Genomic DNA, 12,938 nt, shown 5'->3' with positions numbered 1-12,938 from the left:
AATAATTTTTTTAAAACGATCTCTTCTGTATTCGACCCTTATTAAATCGAAAAGGTGAAAATTATAATAGGTAGAAGTGCCTGTATCTACAACATTGTTGGACTCTTTTTGTAAAACTGAAGAGTCCTCCCTGTATGTCTCATATCAGATGTGCTGTTGCTGAGAAATCATCTTTCATCACTTTATATAAGTGACCTCTGCCAGGCTCCTGGGAGGATGGTGACTGGAGATAACTCTGCCTCCAGAGCTTGTTTTAAACATAAGGGGGAGTTGCTAGTATGGTGTGACATGGTTACCAGTGTGATGTGTAATGGCCTCTCTCCTGATCTCGCTGCAGAGCTGGGTGTGATTATACCTGACTCATCTGCAGGTTCCAGCTCACAGGCAGACAGGGTTGCAATACTGTTACAATACAGCAGAACTGCAGCTGCAGTAGTTGTTGGAAAAATACAAATTTAATTTCTTTATCGCTTCATTGGGGGACACAGATAACCGTGAGTGTATGCTGCTGCTGCTAGGAGGCTGACACTATGCAAAAAAGGAAAAGAAAAATAGCTCCTCCCCGGCAGTATACACCCACCGACAGGCACTGAGCACCTCAGTTTGTGCTTAGTGTCTGTAGGAGGCGGACCTGGATCTCCCAGATCCGCAGCTAATCATTTTTTGCTTTCGCAGGTTTGTTGTGTTTTACTAATTATTTATTTTGTTTTTCAGGTTCAACTTTTAGGGAATCAGGGTGTTAATTCACTCTGCCTTCCCATTATTAGTGGCTGAGCGAGCAGTGTGGTGTCACCCACATCGCAACACTCAGGCCTGCTGGCAGGACATTTTTCCCCTGCACCTTCATTGGTGCCTCAGGGTGAGTTTGGTGGCCGGTCCTTGCCGAATTTCCTCCTCACCCCTCTCCTTGGAGAGGGCGAAGAGGGAGACGGTAGTCACCAGCGGTGACCTCCCCTCCTTTTCCCTAAGGGGGTTGATTCCGTCTCCTGGAAGAGGGTTCTACTCTCCAGCGTCCCTGCCTTCCCTTGGGCCCGTGGACGACCCTTACCATACAGCGCTGAAGATCAAGGTAATGAAGATATACCGGGGGAAGGGGATTGTGTTTGTATTATGCACCATTTCCACGCTGGCTCCCTGCCCTCCCCTGGACCTGTCTGCGCTGCACTGCCCTGCCGTCTATTCCATGGATGTCTTCGCGCGCAGGCTCTAGCGAATCACTATCCACTTGTCTCCCTTCAGCGCCGTGGCTTCCCTTTTTACTTTCACTTTCCCTCAGTTTGGGCCGGTTGGCCACGCCTCCTAATCGCCTGCGCTTTCTTGGCGCCCAGCGATATTTTAATACAGCTCACACGCCCCCTCCTTCTGCTGGACCTATCAGGGGTTTCTCTCTCTTCCCGGTCATTGGCTGTGCGCTTAACCACTCCCCCCTTCCCCACGAGGCCTCTATTCCTCCTCCATCTTGGATTCTTCTTCCTATCCGGACGCTACACCGCTCGGGGGGCACAGATACTGGCTCGGCTGCAGCTCTTTCCTTCCTGTACGGTAGGCTTTCATCCCTACCCTAGCAACCCTCCCCTGCAGTATATCAAACTCCGGAGGCAGTGCTGCAGTAGTTTAGACTTACACAGGCAGCGCTTTCCAACCTTTTTTCTTACTATAAGCTCACAGCCTACATATGTCCAACTCTATTGGGGCTTCTGTTTCCAAACCCACCATCATTCATTACGCTTGCTCACGCTGCAAGAAAAAGTGGTCAGCCGGACAGTCGTCACCCTTCTGCCAATCCTGCAGTCCGCCAACCATGTCTGCCCCACAGGAAGCTTCCGAATCTCGGGATGAGTGCACTCCCCCTCCCCCAGAGTGGGCTTTTGCTATGTCTGTCAGTCTCTGACTTGACTAAAATATCCCAATCTCTGGTCCAGGCTCTTGAACGACTTCCACATTTATCTACAGCCACCAGTGCTCCGACCATCTCTCATGGCGAGTCGCACGCACCTGATATCGACCCTCAGAAGAACACACCGGCAGTTCTAGAAAGAGGTCTCTGTCTGGCTCCTCTTCCAACTCTCCGGGTCCCTCAGCAGTTCCCAAGCTGCTCACCTCTTCCCAATTCCCCTCTTCCGAGGAGGACCTTGGGTCGGACATAGATTCCGGGTCTGACTCAGACCAGACGTCTGGCATGCAGGCTATTGTACATAGTCTTATCTTGGCTATCTCTCAAACTCTTAAACTTAATCAGGTCGAGGTTCCCTCACAGAATCCTTCTGTCTCCTTCAAACGGGTCAAGCGTCCTTCTCGCTCCTTTCCCAATCACGAGGAATTTGAGTCTACCCTGTCTAAGCACTGGGAACATCCTGAGAAGCGCTTCCCAGGTAGAAAACACCTGGACGTATTATACCCTTTTAGTGACGACCTTCTTGCCAAATGGGCTGAAACTCCAAAGGTGGACCCGCCGGTTTCCCGTCTTTCATCCAAGACGGTCCTGTCCTTACCAGACGGTGCGTCTCTTAAAGACGCTACAGACAGACAAATTGAGACTCTAGTCAAGTCAGCTTTCGAGGCATCAGGTGCTTCCCTCTGCCCCAGTTTTGCCTCCACCTGCCCCAGTTTCGCTTCCACCTGGGTGGCAAAGGCCATTTCCGCCTGGGCCAAGATTCTTCGACGAGTAGTGCCAGCAAAAAGACAAGTATCACTCCAAGAATGCACACCACGCAAAAAATGAAAACATGATATATGGAAAAACACAGGATTTTATTAACACACCACAATAAAACATACTTAAAAACTGTGAGCAAAGAGCCCCATCCATGTAAATATATACAAACACGATACAATAGTACATATAACCTAAAGTACATGTAATGATCAACAATAGTTTAAAGCCTGCCTGCACCCAAGACTGAGTGAAAACCATATGAGGTAAGCAAGAAAGGCACCAAGCTATCCAATATGCAGTTGGAAAACCTAACACCTGCCTGAACACATATGCGGCTCATAGGACACTGGTATGGGTCTGGAAAAACCAGCTGCAAAATAACGCCCCAGAGCACAAGAAGTAGACACAGGGCAAAAAATAAAATAGCTGCCAGACAATGCTGAGATGGAACTTTACCAGGCACGATAAATCCGTGGAGCGGCAGGCAGACTGGACAGGGACCAATGCAGCCCAACGCGTATCGCCCTTCAGAAGAGGGCTTCGTCAGGGGAAGTGTTTTGACGTGTATCCTAAACCCTGTATAAATACCACCCAAATAATGAGAAACACGGCACATATGTGACAGAGAGGCGGCGCCGCCAGCCGCACATGCGCACAACAGCGCAGAACCGTAAAAAGAAAAACTTACCGCCCAGCCATACGGGGAAGCGGAAGGGAGTGACCGCTGGTAGTATATGCGGTGAGAGCCCACAGCGCAGGCGCGAGAGCGCCAGAAGCCCTGCTTTAATGCGCTCACTAACTGGACATGTGCAGAAGAGCGCTAATGTATGAGAAGAGAACAATACATTGCTCAGCCGAGCAAAGAAAGAGACAGGGAGTAACCCCCGTCAGTGTGAACAGCAGGGACAAGCCCATATGCGTGCGATCAAGGGGAACCAGCTGCAAAAGTGCAATAGCGCCAAGAGCCCCATTAAAATGCCCCCACAGGAGCTGAATGTCCAGACAGGGAAGAGATCCATAAATAGATAAACACCAGACAGGAGCCTTGGTGATATAAGTCATGGTAGATAGGGCCAAGGAAAGGGATGGATGGTAATAACCCCAAAATTGTGTATGGCCGAAAGGTGATCAGCCCCAAGGCAAATAAATATACACAAGGGAAAGGAAAAAGGGGGTAAAAAACAACAAAAATGCACAGTTGGCCAGATAGAAAAATAAGAAAGGAAGGGAGATCCCAATTGCCAAGGAATATTAAACCACATGACAGCCAACCCCCAGGGGACATGCATGCAAACATGCACATGTGATGGACAGCCAGCACACACACACACACACACACACACACACACACACACACACACACACACACACACACACACACACACACACCTAACCATGCCATATATGCAAACAAACATGCAACCATGATAAACACAGACAAAGTAAAGAAAAAAATTATATATAGAGAAATTTTAACCATAATCTTTATTAAGTAAAAAACGATACAGCAAGACTGGTGTATGAATATGTGCTGTATGCATGGACTGTTGGCTGTGCAAAGGGCAAGCCCGGAAAATTGGTAATGATGTCCATACAAGAACATCAATGATGGAAGTCATATCCACCCATAAGGACAGAGACCTGTATAATGCATAAGGAGACCTCAAAGCCCAGTAGAAGGTACGTACATAAGGCAAAAAGGATGGAAGGGATATAAATACTAGTCCATCCTAACCCTATATCTCCTGGGCAGCAAGGATGAAAACCAGCAAAATGCTGGCTTGCCTGGTGTCCAAAATACCGTAAGATATAATAAAAAAGTAAAAGACCCAACCCTATCCCAATGTCCCATGAGCCGGAAATAACTGTGATACATGTACAATCCATAGGCCATACACAGAATCTGCAAGCAAACCCCTAATCCTAGTACCATACCAAACCATATAATTACAAGAGGATATAGTGAATAAAATACCCCTTGTATAGCCAATACCGGCAATAAATATAAGGTGCCGTGCATTAGGGCAATCAGGTCAGAACTGTAAAAAACGAGCGAGTCCAGATGCACATATAAAGAGCGCAGATTATCCCATAGAAGGAGACCCAAAGCAATTCCACTGAAACAAGGAAAAACCATTTTGTCCAGAGAAAGAAAGTAATTCCCACATAGATGGAATGTGCCCAAAGTCCGTAGAAAATGACTCCAGAAATAGGCCGAAGGTCCAGAACCATCCAGTCCGTAGATATAATGGACAAAAGGAAGGGAAGTCAGAACGAAATTCATCCAAGGAAGCCCGTAAATAAAAGCTCTTCGTTGAGACCTGTTGGAGCAACAGAAGACAAGTTAAAGATCCAACGGGATTCGCAGCGTAGCAAGGACGGTTTGAGCGGGCCCCCCCTGTTGGAAGTCCGGACATGTTCCAGGCCGACCACCCTAGTGTTAGCTACACTACCCGCATGATGGATAAGAAAGTGGGCCGCCACCGGGGTGAGGACTTTGCCTTTAGCAGAATCATTGGAGGCCAGATTGATTGTGGAGAAGTGCTTCTGCACTCTCCGACGCAACTCCTGCGAGGTTTGACCCACGTATATGAGCTGGCATGGGCAAATGAGAGCGTAAACAACGCACGTGGTCTTACAATTAACATATGACAAAAGTCTATGCCGGCTACCATCCCTAGGGTGAACAAAAAAGTCCCTTGTGGCCCCCATATGTGGGCAGACACTACAACCCCCACAGGCAAACGAACCTCTGAGTTTGATACCTCGATTGGTACTCACAGTCTGCCTCCTGTAGTGGCTCCTAGATAACATATCCCTAAAGTTAGGAGCCCGTCTGGCAACCAACAAGGGTTGTGCACTGACCACATCTGCGGTATGGAGGTCCGTAGTAAGAATATCCCAGTGCCTGTGTAATATTGCCTTGAGGTCACCCCAGTTGTTGTTATAACCCGTAATAAACCTAGGTTTGTCCTCACGTACCTTGATAGACGCTGGTAATAAAGAATCCTGGGTATGAAGTCTTGCTCGTTGGAATGCCTTTGAAATGCTTCTATGTGGATAATGCCTGTCCTTAAAGCGATCCGTGAGACTTCGTGCTTCCATTCGAAAGTCCATATCGGACGTGCAATTCCTTCTGATTCTTAGAAATTGGCCTATGGGCACTCCATCCCGAGTATGTCGTGGATGGAAACTTCTGTAGTCCAAAAGGCTATTTGTGGCCGTCGGTTTCCGGAACAACCTGGTAGAGATGGAGCCGCCCTCCTCAATCCTGATCTGTAGGTCGAGATACGTGGCTACGGAGGATGACATAGAGTACGTAAGTAGAATGTTATGCATATTTACGTTCAAAGACTCAATATAACTCCTGCAATCCTCCATAGTGCCCACCCAAACAAAGAAAACATCGTCGATATAACGTGACCAATGGGCAATTCTATTCCTGAAAGTGGGTGATGGGTAGACCACCGTCGCCTCCCACCATCCCAAAAACAGGTTTGCCAGAGCAGGTGCACATCTGGCACCCATGGCCACGCCCGACGTTTGTAGGTAATATGTCCTGTCGAACAAAAAATAATTGTGCCTCAGGATGAAATTGAGCAAGTCCACCACTAAAGAGTCGTGCATGCGATCCGAATATTCCACCATATCCAGGAAATATAGGACCGCCGTTATGCCATCTTCGTGGCTAATGTTTGAATACAGCGACTCGACATCACATGTGACCAAAATGGCCCCTGGCGGAAGCTTCAAGGAGCGACAGATGTTAATAAAGTGTGCCGAGTCTTTAACAAAAGATGGTAAGCTCTTAACCAATGGTTGCAGGAAGTGGTCCACATAGATGCAAGCTTTCTCACACAGGCTGCCGATGCTGGCCACAATGGGCCGGCCCGGTGGCCTGTGGATGTCCTTGTGGACTTTAGGCAGCATATAAAAAGTTGCCGTGATGGGACATTCAACCCACAGGAACCGAAATTCCTGGTGATTTATTATGCCGAGGTCCCTGGCCCTCTCCAAATGGAGATGGCCAGGGACCTCGGCATAATAAATCACCAGGAATTTCGGTTCCTGTGGGTTGAATGTCCCATCACGGCAACTTTTTATATGCTGCCTAAAGTCCACAAGGACATCCACAGGCCACCGGGCCGGCCCATTGTGGCCAGCATCGGCAGCCTGTGTGAGAAAGCTTGCATCTATGTGGACCACTTCCTGCAACCATTGGTTAAGAGCTTACCATCTTTTGTTAAAGACTCGGCACACTTTATTAACATCTGTCGCTCCTTGAAGCTTCCGCCAGGGGCCATTTTGGTCACATGTGATGTCGAGTCGCTGTATTCAAACATTAGCCACGAAGATGGCATAACGGCGGTCCTATATTTCCTGGATATGGTGGCACATTCGGATCGCATGCACGACTCTTTAGTGGTGGACTTGCTCAATTTCATCCTGAGGCACAATTTTTTTTTGTTCGACAGGACATATTACCTACAAACGTCGGGCGTGGCCATGGGTGCCAGATGTGCACCTGCTCTGGCAAACCTGTTTTTGGGATGGTGGGAGGCGACGGTGGTCTACCCATCACCCACTTTCAGGAATAGAATTGCCCATTGGTCACGTTATATCGACGATGTTTTCTTTGTTTGGGTGGGCACTATGGAGGATTGCAGGAGTTATATTGAGTCTTTGAACGTAAATATGCATAACATTCTACTTACGTACTCTATGTCATCCTCCGTAGCCACGTATCTCGACCTACAGATCAGGATTGAGGAGGGCGGCTCCATCTCTACCAGGTTGTTCCGGAAACCGACGGCCACAAATAGCCTTTTGGACTACAGAAGTTTCCATCCACGACATACTCGGGATGGAGTGCCCATAGGCCAATTTCTAAGAATCAGAAGGACTTGCACGTCCGATATGGACTTTCGAATGGAAGCACGAAGTCTCAGGGATCGTTTTAAGGACAGGCATTATCCACATAGAAGCATTTCAAAGGCATTCCAACGAGCAAGACTTCATACCCAGGATTCTTTATTACCAGCGTCTATCAAGGTACGTGAGGACAAACCTAGGTTTATTACGGGTTATAACAACAACTGGGGTGACCTCAAGGCAATATTACACAGGCACTGGGATATTCTTACTACGGACCTCCATACCGCAGATGTGGTCAGTGCACAACCCTTGTTGGTTGCCAGACGGGCTCCTAACTTTAGGGATATGTTATCTAGGAGCCACTACAGGAGGCAGACTGTGAGTACCAATCGAGGTATCAAACTCAGAGGTTCGTTTGCCTGTGGGGGTTGTAGTGTCTGCCCACATATGGGGGCCACAAGGGACTTTTTTGTTCACCCTAGGGATGGTAGCCGGCATAGACTTTTGTCATATGTTAATTGTAAGACCACGTGCGTTGTTTACGCTCTCATTTGCCCATGCCAGCTCATATACGTGGGTCAAACCTCGCAGGAGTTGCGTCGGAGAGTGCAGAAGCACTTCTCCACAATCAATCTGGCCTCCAATAATTCTGCTAAAGGCAAAGTCCTCACCCCGGTGGCGGCCCACTTTCTTATCCATCATGCGGGTAGTGTAGCTAACACTAGGGTGGTCGGCCTGGAATATGTCCGGACTTCCAACGGGGGGCCCGCTCAAACCGTCCTTGCTACGCTGCGAATCCCGTTGGATCTTTAACTTGTCTTCTGTTGCTCCAACAGGTCTCAACGAAGAGCTTTTATTTACGGGCTTCCTTGGATGAATTTCGTTCTGACTTCCCTTCCTTTTGTCCATTATATCTACGGACTGGATGGTTCTGGACCTTCGGCCTATTTCTGGAGTCATTTTCTACGGACTTTGGGCACATTCCATCTATGTGGGAATTACTTTCTTTCTCTGGACAAAATGGATTTTCCTTGTTTCAGTGGAATTGCTTTGGGTCTCCTTCTATGGGATAATCTGCGCTCTTTATATGTGCATCTGGACTCGCTCGTTTTTTACAGTTCTGACCTGATTGCCCTAATGCACGGCACCTTATATTTATTGCCGGTATTGGCTATACAAGGGGTATTTTATTCACTATATCTTCTTGTAATTATATGGTTTGGTATGGTACTAGGATTAAGGGTTTGCTTGCAGATTCTGTGTATGGCCTATGGATTGTACATGTATCACAGTTATTTCCGGCTCATGGGACATTGGGATAGGGTTGGGTCTTTTACTTTTTTATTATATCTTACGGTATTTTGGACACCAGGCAAGCCAGCATTTTGCTGGTTTTCATCCTTGCTGCCCAGGAGATATAGGGTTAGGATGGACTAGTATTTATATCCCTTCCATCCTTTTTGCCTTATGTACGTACCTTCTACTGGGCTTTGAGGTCTCCTTATGCATTATACAGGTCTCTGTCCTTATGGGTGGATATGACTTCCATCATTGATGTTCTTGTATGGACATCATTACCAATTTTCCGGGCTTGCCCTTTGCACAGCCAACAGTCCATGCATACAGCACATATTCATACACCAGTCTTGCTGTATCGTTATTTACTTAATAAAGATTATGGTTAAAATTTCTCTATATATAATTTTTTTCTTTACTTTGTGTTTATCATGGTTGCATGTTTGTTTGCATATATGGCATGGTTAGGTGTGTGTGTGTGTGCTGGCTGTCCATCACATGTGCATGTTTGCATGCATGTCCCCTGGGGGTTGGCTGTCATGTGGTTTAATATTCCTTGGCAATTGGGATCTCCCTTCCTTTCTTATTTTTCTATCTGGCCAACTGTGCATTTTTGTTGTTTTTTACCCCCTTTTTCCTTTCCCTTGTGTATATTTATTTGCCTTGGGGCTGATCACCTTTCGGCCATACACAATTTTGGGGTTATTACCATCCATCCCTTTCCTTGGCCCTATCTACCATGACTTATATCACCAAGGCTCCTGTCTGGTGTTTATCTATTTATGGATCTCTTCCCTGTCTGGACATTCAGCTCCAGTGGGGGCATTTTAATGGGGCTCTTGGCGCTATTGCACTTTTGCAGCTGGTTCCCCTTGATCGCACGCATATGGGCTTGTCCCTGCTGTTCACACTGACAGCGGTTACTCCCTGTCTCTTTCTTTGCTCGGCTGAGCAATGTATTGTTCTCTTCTCATACATTAGCGCTCTTCTGCGCATGTCCAGTTAGTGAGCGCATTAAAGCAGGGCTTCTGGCGCTCTCGCGCCTGCGCTGTGGGCTCTCACCGCATATACTACCAGCGGTCACTCCCTTCCGCTTCCCCGTATGGCTGGGCGGTAAGTTTTTCTTTTTACGGTTCTGCGCTGTTGTGCGCATGTGCGGCCGGCGGCGCCGCCTCTGTCACATATGTGCCGTGTTTCTCATTATTTGGGTGGTATTTATACAGGGTTTAGGATACACGTCAAAACACTTCCCCTGACGAAGCCCTCTTCTGAAGGGCGATACGCGTTGGGCTGCATTGGTCCCTGTCCAGTCTATCTGCCTGCCGCTCCACGGATTTATCGTGCCTGGTAAAGTTCCATCTCAGCATTGTCTGGCAGCTATTTTATTTTTTGCCCTGTGTCTACTTCTTGTGCTCTGGGGCGTTATTTTGCAGCTGGTTTTTCCAGACCCATACCAGTGTCCTATGAGCCGCATATGTGTTCAGGCAGGTGTTAGGTTTTCCAACTGCATATTGGATAGCTTGGTGCCTTTCTTGCTTACCTCATATGGTTTTCACTCAGTCTTGGGTGCAGGCAGGCTTTAAACTATTGTTGATCATTACATGTACTTTAGGTTATATGTACTATTGTATCGTGTTTGTATATATTTACATGGATGGGGCTCTTTGCTCACAGTTTTTAACCCCTTCACGACATGCGCCGTACTAGTACTGCGCATGCAGTGTCTCCCCCTTTGATGTGGGCTCCGGCGCTGAGCCCACATCAAAGTCGCGACATGTCAGCTGTTTTGTACAGCTGACATGTGCGCGCAATAGCGGCGGGTGAAATCGCTATTCACCCGCCGCTATTAACCTGTTAAATGCCGCTGTCAAACGCAGACAGCGGCATTTAACTACCGCATCCGGCCGGGCGGCCGGATCTGACGTCATCGCCGACCCCCGTCACATGATCGGAGGTCGGCGATGCATTAGGATGGTAACCATAGAGGTCCTTGAGACCTCTATGGTTACTGATCGCAGGTAGCTGTGAGCGCCCCCCTGTGGTCGGCGCTCACAGCACACCTGCAATTCTGCTACATAACAGCGATCTGATGATCGCTGTTATGTAGCAGAGCCGATCGGGCTGTGCCTGCTTCTAGCCTCCCATGGAGGCTATTGAAGCATGGCAAAAGTGGAAAAAAAAATGTTTTTAAAAATGTGAAAAAAATATTAAAAATATAAAAGTTTAAATCACCCCCCTTTCGCCCCATCCTAAATAAAACAATAAAAAAAAAAAAAAACCTACACATATTTGGTATCGCCGCGTTCAGAATCACCCGATCTATCAATTAAAAAAAAGCATTAACCTGATCGCTAAACAGCGTAGCGAGAAAAAAAATCCGAAACGCCAGAATTACGTTTTTTTGGTCGCCGCGACATTGCGTTAAAATGCAATAACGGGCGATCAAAAGAACGTATCTGAACCAAAATGCTATCATTAAAAACGCCAGCTCGGCACGCAAAAAATAAGCCCTCACCCGACCCCAGATCACGAAAAATGGAGACGCTACGGGTATCGGAAAATGGCATTTTTTTTTATTTTATTTTTTTAAGCAAAGTTTGGAATTTTTTTTCACCATTTAGATAAAAAATAACCTAGACATGTTAGGTGTCTATGAACTCGTAATGACCTAGAGAATCATAATGGCAGGATAGTTTTAGCATTTAATGAACCTAGCAAAAAAAACAAACAAAAAACAAGTGTGGGATTGCACTCTTTTTGCAATTTCACCGCACTTGGAATTTTTTTCCCGTTTTCTAGTACACGACATGGTAAAACCAATGATGTCGTTCAAAAGTACAACTCGTCCCGCAAAAAATAAGCCCTCACATGGCCATATTGACAGAAAAATAAAAAAGTTATGGCTCTGGGAAGGAGGGGAGTGAAAAACGAAAACACAAAAACGAAAAAGGGCCGCGGGGTGAAGGGGTTAAGTATGTTTTATTGTGGTGTGTTAATAAAATCCTGTGTTTTTCCATACATCATGTTTTCATTTTTTGCGTTGTGTGCATTCTTGGAGTGATACTTGTCTTTTTGCTGGCACTACTTGTTTATTTTATCACTCGCTTGCACCCCGTATTACATTTATTTGTTTTCTGTAGAGTTGCTTGCATTTTAGCAGTGCGCCTCGTTCCGTAGTTTGTCTTTACAAGATTCTTCGACGAGGCATTTTGGCTTCGGCTTCCCCACAGGAACTGGCTGATTTGGCGGACCAGATTGGCCATGCGGGCAAATACCTTTTGGCTGCCTCCTTGGATGCAGCGGCCTGCTCCGCAAGGGCAAGTAGGAACATCATTGCTATACGCCGCATTCTTTGGCTCAAAGCATGAAGCGCATATACAACTTCTAAGAAGTCTCTCACCAACCTAGCCTTTCAGGGTTCCAGACTCTTTGGCTCTCGGTTAGACCAGATCATTTCTGATGCCACGGGAGGAAAAAGTACTTCCCTCCCTCAGTCTAGACCAAGACGTTTCTTCAACAAAAAGGGCCCTAGGCCTTTTAGGCACTTTCGCCAATTTCGGACCTCGGACTCCTCTTCCCAGCAGGAGCGACCCTCCGCTTAAGGTGAGCGGAGGAGACCCTCTTACAAGCCAGCCCCAAGATGGAGAACTAGGAGCCAACCTTTCAGGTCCTTGGCTCCCATTCCGATAGATTTCGTTCCAAGTGACGGGTCGCCCCCACCTGGAATCCTTTCCAGGGTGGGAGGCAGACTTTTTTCCTTCCAGGACGTCTGGTTGTCGGTAGTCAGCGACGCCTGGGTCAGTGAGATCGTTGCCTCCAGTTACAAGATCGAATTTTCTTCCCTTCCAGATAATCCTTTCTTCCTCTCTCGTCCACCAAAGCAACCGTCCCAACTGCCCGGTTTTCTTCAGGCCGTCTCTTCCGGCCGTCTCTTCCCTGGTCGCAGCTGGTGTAGTCGTGCCTGTCCCTTCAAACGAGCGGTTTTCGGGGTTCTACTCGAACCTCTTTGTAGTCCCCAAGAAGGACGGTTCCCTTCGCCCAATTCTGGATCTCAAGTTTTTGAACCGCCATGTTCGACTCCGCCACTTCAGGATGGAGTCCTTGCGGTCTG

General features: G+C 47.4%; 1 protein-coding gene across 3 annotated transcripts in view; it reads left to right on the top strand.

The window, feature by feature from the left end:
• The window catches only part of TICRR (TOPBP1 interacting checkpoint and replication regulator), a 162,649-nt gene that overhangs the window by 56,951 nt on the left and 92,760 nt on the right, over window positions 1–12,938 (top strand). The window lies entirely within an intron of this gene.

The sequence above is a fragment of the Ranitomeya variabilis genome, chromosome 5 (assembly GCF_051348905.1).
Source record: "Ranitomeya variabilis isolate aRanVar5 chromosome 5, aRanVar5.hap1, whole genome shotgun sequence".
NCBI lineage: Eukaryota > Metazoa > Chordata > Amphibia > Anura > Dendrobatidae > Ranitomeya > Ranitomeya variabilis.
Note: the sequence above shows the minus strand (reverse complement) of the source record. Positions and strands in the feature narration are given on the sequence as shown.